Source organism: Lithobates pipiens, unplaced genomic scaffold (genome assembly GCF_037356315.1).
Source record: "Lithobates pipiens isolate NorthernLeopardFrog02 unplaced genomic scaffold, aLitPip1_a1.2 Scaffold_19, whole genome shotgun sequence".
Lineage (NCBI taxonomy): Eukaryota > Metazoa > Chordata > Amphibia > Anura > Ranidae > Lithobates > Lithobates pipiens.
Window position 1 is genome coordinate 520,537,008 of NW_027507764.1, and position 7,522 is coordinate 520,544,529.

At 47.5% G+C, this 7,522-nt stretch overlaps 10 pseudogenes; all 10 read right to left on the reverse strand.

The window, feature by feature from the left end:
- Positions 1 to 1,972: 1,972 nt before the first annotated feature.
- LOC143999422 (5S ribosomal RNA) lies at positions 1,973 to 2,091 on the reverse strand (annotated as a pseudogene).
- Positions 2,092 to 2,191: 100 nt separating this feature from the next.
- Positions 2,192 to 2,310, reverse strand: LOC143999330 (5S ribosomal RNA; annotated as a pseudogene).
- Positions 2,311 to 2,410: 100 nt separating this feature from the next.
- On the reverse strand, positions 2,411 to 2,529 carry LOC143998980 (5S ribosomal RNA; annotated as a pseudogene).
- A 322-nt stretch (positions 2,530 to 2,851) lies between these two features.
- On the reverse strand, positions 2,852 to 2,970 carry LOC143998850 (5S ribosomal RNA; annotated as a pseudogene).
- A 99-nt stretch (positions 2,971 to 3,069) lies between these two features.
- On the reverse strand, positions 3,070 to 3,188 carry LOC143999441 (5S ribosomal RNA; annotated as a pseudogene).
- A 951-nt stretch (positions 3,189 to 4,139) lies between these two features.
- LOC143998528 (5S ribosomal RNA) lies at positions 4,140 to 4,258 on the reverse strand (annotated as a pseudogene).
- Positions 4,259 to 4,392: 134 nt separating this feature from the next.
- LOC143998562 (5S ribosomal RNA) lies at positions 4,393 to 4,511 on the reverse strand (annotated as a pseudogene).
- A 99-nt stretch (positions 4,512 to 4,610) lies between these two features.
- On the reverse strand, positions 4,611 to 4,729 carry LOC143999124 (5S ribosomal RNA; annotated as a pseudogene).
- A 103-nt stretch (positions 4,730 to 4,832) lies between these two features.
- On the reverse strand, positions 4,833 to 4,951 carry LOC143998700 (5S ribosomal RNA; annotated as a pseudogene).
- Positions 4,952 to 5,651: 700 nt separating this feature from the next.
- LOC143998454 (5S ribosomal RNA) lies at positions 5,652 to 5,770 on the reverse strand (annotated as a pseudogene).
- Positions 5,771 to 7,522: the final 1,752 nt, after the last annotated feature.

Genomic DNA, 7,522 nt, shown 5'->3' on the forward strand with positions numbered 1-7,522 from the left:
CTTGAAATCAGAGGCCATGGGGGTCGAAGTCCGCCCGCAAACGTTACTAGACTTGTAGTCCAATTTTCGATTTAAATGGACCCATACAGCCCTTAAGTACTTAGGTACTTACATTCCACAGGACAACGCGCGTACGTTTATGTTGAACTTCCCCCCACCCCTTGTCACTAAGATCCGCAGTTTGCTTCACGGGTGGCATTCTGGCCTCCATTCCTGGTTCAGGAGATGCAATCTCATTAAAATGAACATACTCCCTAAATTTACCTATCTTTTCCAAGCTCTCCCGATCCAGATTCCAGTCCCGTTTTTTAAGCAAGCTCAATCCCTGCTCACTCAATTTAACTGGGCCCACAAAAATCCCAGACTTAAGTGGTCACAGCTGACATTGTCTAAACAACAGGGAGGGTTGGTTCTCCCTGACTTGCGATGCTACTACCTGGCCTCCCATCTGGGGCGTGTATTGGACTGGAATGGAAACAAACTTTCTAAGCTCTGGGTGCTACTAGGACAATCTCACTCCCAAATTCCGCTAAGAAGCACCATGTGGTGCTATAAGGATTTACCCACAGAATTGACGTCACATCCCACTATAGGGGCTTCATTGAAAGTCAGTCACCTGATCGCTACCCAAAACACACTCACGTCTTTGACTTCCCCCCTATTCCCTATACGTGGCCATCCGAACTTGGAACCGGGGACCCACTTAGAATTTCCAACCTAGACCATGCGTCTAAATTCGTCATTGATGGAAAATGACCTTCTTTCTCAACCCTAACAGATCCGACAGGGCTTTTTCAAATGCCTTTTTGGAGAGCGGCGCAACAACATCATTTTTTCCATTCCATCCCCAATACTCAAACTTTCGCATGCCCTCAGACGGAGTTTGAGACTCTATGCAGGAGCGAAGGCCCTTTGGTCCACATTCTCTCTCAAACAGATCACCCACACTTAACCTGCCTGTCCAACTGGGAAAAGGACCTTAATTGCTCGTTTTCCCCAGCACAGAGACAACGCATTATCACTTTGGCTCTCAAAACCTCGCTGTGCACGAAGATACAGGAGACAAATTTTAAACTTCTCACCAGGTGGTATTTGACACCATCAAAGCTGCATAAATAATTCCCCTCTTCCTCGAACATATGCTGGAGGTGTGGAGAAGAAGAGGGCACGTTGATCCACATTTTTTGGTCCTGCCCCAGCTTGGTGGACTTCTGGACAGAGATCCGATGCATAACACAAAAATTCACAGACTTCTCCATCCCGGAAGAGGCTGCATTTTTTCTCTTGCACCATTGACAGATTCCCATTAAGAAGTACAAAAAAATAAATTTTACGGCATGTGATAAATGCGGCGAAATCCTGCATCCCTCTCTATTGGAAAAAATGTTCCCCCCCTTTCATTACTCACTGGCTTAGGAAAATAGAGGACATTAAAAAAAATGGAGGACTTGATCCTCACATCACAAGGTAAACAAGAACTTTTTAAACAAACCTGGGACATCTGGAATACCTTTATATTCTCGCTGGAAGGATGTCGCCTGCTATCACCTTAATGCTCTGAGCTTTCCTTGACTGGCCCCTTGGACAGTGGCTGCCATTGTGTCTCGTCCCCTCTTCTCCTTTCCTGATCTTTCACCCCTTCTCTTTTCTTCCTTCCTCCCCTATCTCTCACCCCCTCCACCCACTCTCTCTTTTGGAAAAAGTGGAAAATTGGGAATGACGGCCCCACCCCCCCCCTCTGGATGGATTATGCCGGAGGGACCTGGGGTTTGTGTGACCCTGGATCTTGGTACAGTACTTTATCCGTGCTTTGAATCATTATGATTGATGGAAGGCAGACTCACAGTTGCGAATATACCTGTATCAAGTATTGTTCAGCTGCTTTTTGCTCTGTATTTCTCTGTTGCATTATGTACTCGGGGGACCGTCTTCCCCTGTTTGTAGAAAAAATTATATTTGAAAAAAAAAAAGAAGCCTACGACACCTGGTATTCCCAGGCGGTCTCCCATCCAGGCATTAACCAGGCCCGACCCTGCTTAGCCTCCAAGATCAGACGAGATGGAACAGATTCAGGGGGATGTGGCCGTAGCCAATAACTTCAGGCACTCTCAACTCTCTTGACAAACGCCAAGATGGTCACCTTGGGAAAGAAACAAAAAAAAAACAAGTCAACACCAACAACATAAAAAGAAGTCTACAGCACCTAGTATTCCCAGGTGGTCTCTCATCCAGGTATTAACAAGGCCCGACCCTGTTTAGTCTCTGAGATCAGACGAGATCTGGTGCTTTCAGGGTTATGTGGCCATAGGCAAGCTCTTCAGGCACTCTCAACCCTCTTGACAAACACCAAGATGGTCACCTTGGTAAACAAACAAAACAAAAACAAGTCAACGCCAACAACATAAAAAGAAGCCTACAGCACCTAGTATTCCCAGGTTGTCTCCAATCCAGGTACTAGCAAGGCCCAACCCTGTTTAGCCTCTGAGATCAGAGGAGATCGGGCGCTTTCAGGGTTATGTGCCCATATGCAATCTCTTTGGGCACTCTCAACCCTCTTGACAAATGCCAAGATAGTCAACTTGAGATACAAGCGAAAAAAGACAGGTCAATGTCAACAACATAAAAAGAAGAATACGGCACCTAGTATTCCAACGCCATCTCCCATCCAGGTACTAACTAGGCCCAACCCTTCTTAGCCTCAGAGATAAGAAGAGCTAGGGCTTTTTCAGGGTGATGCAGCTGTAAGCGATCTCTTTGGGCACCTCTCAACCCTCTTGACAAATGCCAAGATGGTCACCTTGGGAAACAAGCGGAAAAAAACAAACGAATCAACGCCAACAACATAAAAAGAAGCCTACAATAACTGGTATTCCCAGGTGGTCTCCCATCCAGGTACTAACCAGGCCTGACTATTCTTAGCCTCCAAGATCAGACAAGATTGGGTGCTTTCAGAGTGATGTGGCCATAGGCAATCTCTTCAGGCACCCTCAACCCTCTTGACAAACACCAAGATGGTGACCTTGGGAAACAAGCTAAAAAAAACAGGTCAACGCCAACAACATAAAAAGAAGCCTACGACACCTGGTATTCCCAGGCGGTCTCCCATCCACGTACTAACAAGGCCTGACTCTTCTTAGCCTCCAACATCAAATGAGATCGGGTGCTTTCAGGGTGATGTGCCCGTAGGCAATCCCTTCAGGCACTTTCAACCCTCTTGACAAACGCCAAGATGGTCACCTTGGGAATCAAGCAACAACTTAAAAAAAAAGCCTATGGCATTGAGAAATCCCAGGCGGTCTCCCATCCAGGTACTAACCAGGTCCCAACCCTGCTTAGCCTCTGAGATCAAATGAGATTGGGCTCTTTCAGGGTGATGCAGCCATAGTAGATTTTTTTCAGGCACGCTCAACCCTCTTGACAAATGCCAAGATGGTCACCTTGGGAAGCAAACAAAAAATCAAGTCAACGCCAACAACATAAAAAGAAGCCTACAGCACCTAGTATTCCCAGGCGGTCTCCCATCCAGGTATTAACAAGGCACGACCCTTTCTAGCCTCTGAGATCAGAGGAGATTGGGTGCTTTCAGGGTGATGTGCCCATAGGCAATCTCTTTGGGCACTCTCATCCCTCTTGAAAAATGCCAAGATAGTCACCCTGGGAAACAAGCGAAAAAAAACAGGTCAACGCCAACAACATGAAAAGAAGAATACGGCACCTGGTATTCCAAGGCCGTCTCCCATTCAAGTACTAACTAGGCCCAACCCTTCTTAGCCTCCGAGATCAGAAGAGATAGGGTGCTTTCAGGGTGATGCTGCTGTAAGCGATCTCTTTAAGCACTCTCTACCCTCTTGACAAATGCCAAGATGATCACTTTGGGAAACAAGCGAAAAAAAACAGGTCAACACCAACAACATAAAAAGAAGCCTGCGGCATCTGGAAAACCCAGGCGGTCTCCCATCCAGGTACAAACCAGGCCCAACCCTGCTTAGCCTCTGAGACCAGACGAGATTGGGTGCTTTAAGGGTGTTGCGGCCGTAGGCAATTTCTTTGTGCACTCTCAACCCTCTTGACAAATGGCAAGATGGTCACCTTGGGAAAAAAGGGAAAAAACACAGGTCAACGCCGACAACATAATGAGAAGCGTACGGCACCTGGTATTCCCAGGCTGTCTCCCGTCCAGGTACTAACCAGGCCCATCGCTGCTTAGCCTCCAAGATCAGATGAGATTGGGCTCTCTCAGGGTGATTTGGCCGTAGGCACTCTCTTTGGGCACTCTGAAGCCTCTTGACAAAGGCCAAGATGCTCACCTTGGGAAAAAAGCTAAAAAAAACAGGTCAAAGCCAACAACATAAAAAGAAGTCTACGGCATCCAGACACTAACCAGGCCAGATCCTTCTATGGCACCTGGTCTTCCCAGGCAGTCTCCCATCCAGGTACTAACCAGGCCTGACACTGCTTAGCCTCTGAAATCAGACGAGATCAGGTGCTTTCAGGGTGATGTGGCCGTAAGCATTCTCTTCAAGACACGCCCAACCCTCTTGACAAACGCCAAGATGGTCGCCTTCAGAAACAAGCGAAAAAAACAGGTCAAAGCCAACAACATAAAAAGAAGCCTATGGCACCTGGTATTCCCAGGCGGTCTCCCATCCAGCTACTAACCAGGCCTGACACTGTTTAGCCTCCGAGATCAGACGAGATTGGACGCTTTCAGGGTGATGGGGCCGTAGGTGATCTCTTCGGGCACTCTCAACCCTCTTGACAAATGCCAAGATGGTCACCTTGGGAAACAAGTGAAAAAAAAAAAACAGGTCAAGGTCAATAACATAAAAAGAAGCCTACGGCACCTGTTATTCCCAGACGTTCTCCTATCCTGGTATTAACCAGGCCCAACACTGCTTAGCCTCCGAGATCAGACAAGATCGGGTGTTTTCAGGGTGATGGGGCCGTAGGTGATCTCTTTAGGCACTCTCGACCCTCTTTTTAAAAGCCAAGATGGTCACCTTGGGAAACAAGCGAAAATAAACAGGTCAACACCAACAACATAAAAAGAAGCCTACGGCACCTGGTATTCACAGATGGTCTCCCATACAGGTATTAACCAGGCCGTACACTGCTAGGCCTCTGAGATCAGATGAGATTGTGCGCTTTCAGGGTGATGTGGCCATAGGTGTTCTATTCAGACACTCTCAACCCTCTTGACAAATGCCAAGATGGTCATCTTGGGAAAAAAGTGAAAAAAAACAGGTCAACGCCAACAACATAGACCCTGGCGGTCTCCCATCTGACCCTGACCCTGACCCTGCTTAGCCTCTGAGATCGGGCGCTTTCAGGGTGATGTGGCCTTAGGCGAACGCTTCGGGACATACTCAAAACTCTTGACAGATGCTAAAATGGTCACCTTGGGAAACAAGCGAAAAAAAAACAGGTCAAAGCCAACAATATAAAAAGATTCCTACGGCACCTGTAATTAGGTACTATCCAGACCGGACCCTGCTTAGCCTCCGAGATCAGATGAGATCGGGCGCTTTCAGGGTGATGTGGCCGTAGGAGATTTCTTCGGGCTCTCTCAGCCCTCTTGACAAATGCCAAGATGGTCACCTTGGGAAACAAGCGGAAAAAAAAAACATGTCAACGCCAACAGCATAAAAAGAAGCCTTCGGCACCTGGTATTCCCAGTCGGTCTCCCATCCAGTTACTAATCAGGCCCGACAATGCTTAACCTCCGAGATCAGACAAGATCGGGCACTTTCAGGGTGATTTGGCCGTAGGCACTTTCTTTGGGCACTCTCACCCTCTTGACAAACGCCAAGATGGTCATCTTGGGAAACAAGTGAAAAAAAACAGGTCAACGCCAACAACATAAAAAATAGAATTTTTATATACAGCTTACCTGTAAAATCCTTTTCTTGAGAGTACATCACGGGACACAGGAGCTTCATTACATAGTGGGTTATATAGGCACCTCTGGTGATTGGACACTGGTTAACCCCCAATTAAGGAGAATTCCTCCCCTATATAACCCCTCCCATATGGGAGGCACCTCAGTTTTGTAGCAAAGCAATAGGAAACCACGTAAAACCCAAGAGGGGTGGGAGCGCTGTGTCCCGTGATGTACTCTCAAGAAAAGGATTTTACAGGTAAGCTGTGTATAAAAATCCTATTTTCTTGATCATACATCAGGGGACACAGGAGCTTCATTACATAGTGGGATGTCCCAAAGCAATGCTCAGATTGAGGGGAGGGAGACACAGATCATAATATATAGACCGCCAAGGACCGGAGGACCTAAACTGCAGCCTGCAGTACACTGCGCCCAAAGGCGATATCCTCTTGCCCTCTGACATCCACCTGATAGAATCTGGTGAATATGTGGACTGATGACCAAGTTGCAGCCTTACAGATCTGAGCCAGGGAGGCCTGGTGATGCACTGCCCAAGAAGCACTTACAGCCCTAGTTGAGTGCGCTTTCACTTGAAAAGGAGGGATCTTCCCTTTAACACTATAGGCCTGAGAAATAATCTGTCTAATCCACCATGAGAGAGTGGATTTTGATGCCACCTGACCCTTCCTAGGGCCTTCCGGCAAAATAAATAAGCAATCAGTTTTCCTTATCTGTGCAGTTGCCTGAAGATAGATACTGATTGCCCTTACCACATCCAAAGTGTGCAAAGATTCTTCTTCTGCAGACTGTGGGTCCGGAAAAAAGGATGGTAGGCTTACATCTTGATTCAAATGGAATCCTGAAACCACCTTAGGCAGAAAGGACCTGTTGGGACGCATTACCACCAGGTCCTTATGAATAATTAGATACGGTTCTTTACTGGAGAGAGCTGCTAGTTCTGACACTCTTCTAGCCGTGGATATGGCTACCAAGAAAACCAATTTTTTAGTCAAAAGAACTAACGAAGCCTGATGCAAAGGTTCAAAAGGTTGCCCCTGCAAAGCTGAGAGAACCAAATTCAGATCCCATGGGCATACCGGAGGTTTGACTGGCGGTCTTATCCCCATAGCCCCCTGGATGAAAGCCCGCACCAGGGAATGTGATGCAAGTGGTTTCTGAAAAACCACTGACAAGGCCGAAATATGCACCTTGATAGTGCTTATGGCCAAATTCATTTCTAGGCCTGACTGGAGGAAGGCCAAGATCCTGCTAATGACATACTTTCTAGGATGACATTCCCTGAGTTCACAACAGGAAACATATGCCCTCCAGATTTTGTAGTAAATAAGCCTGGAGGCCGGCTTTCTGGCATTGACCAGAGTAGAAAGGACTGGGCCCGAAAGCCCACGGTCTCTCAGAATGTGGGTCTCAGCAGCCAAACCGTCAAATTCAGACTGTGTAAAGCAGCATGGTAAATTGGACCCTGTGAGAGCAGATCTGGCCGGAGAGGGAGGATCCACGGCCTGCCTACTGCCAACTTCATGATCTCTGCGTACCACGGTCGCCTGGGCCAAGCCGGGGCTACCAAAAGAAGCGACTTTGTTTCCCTCTAGACTCTTCCCAGGAACCGCGACAGAAGCG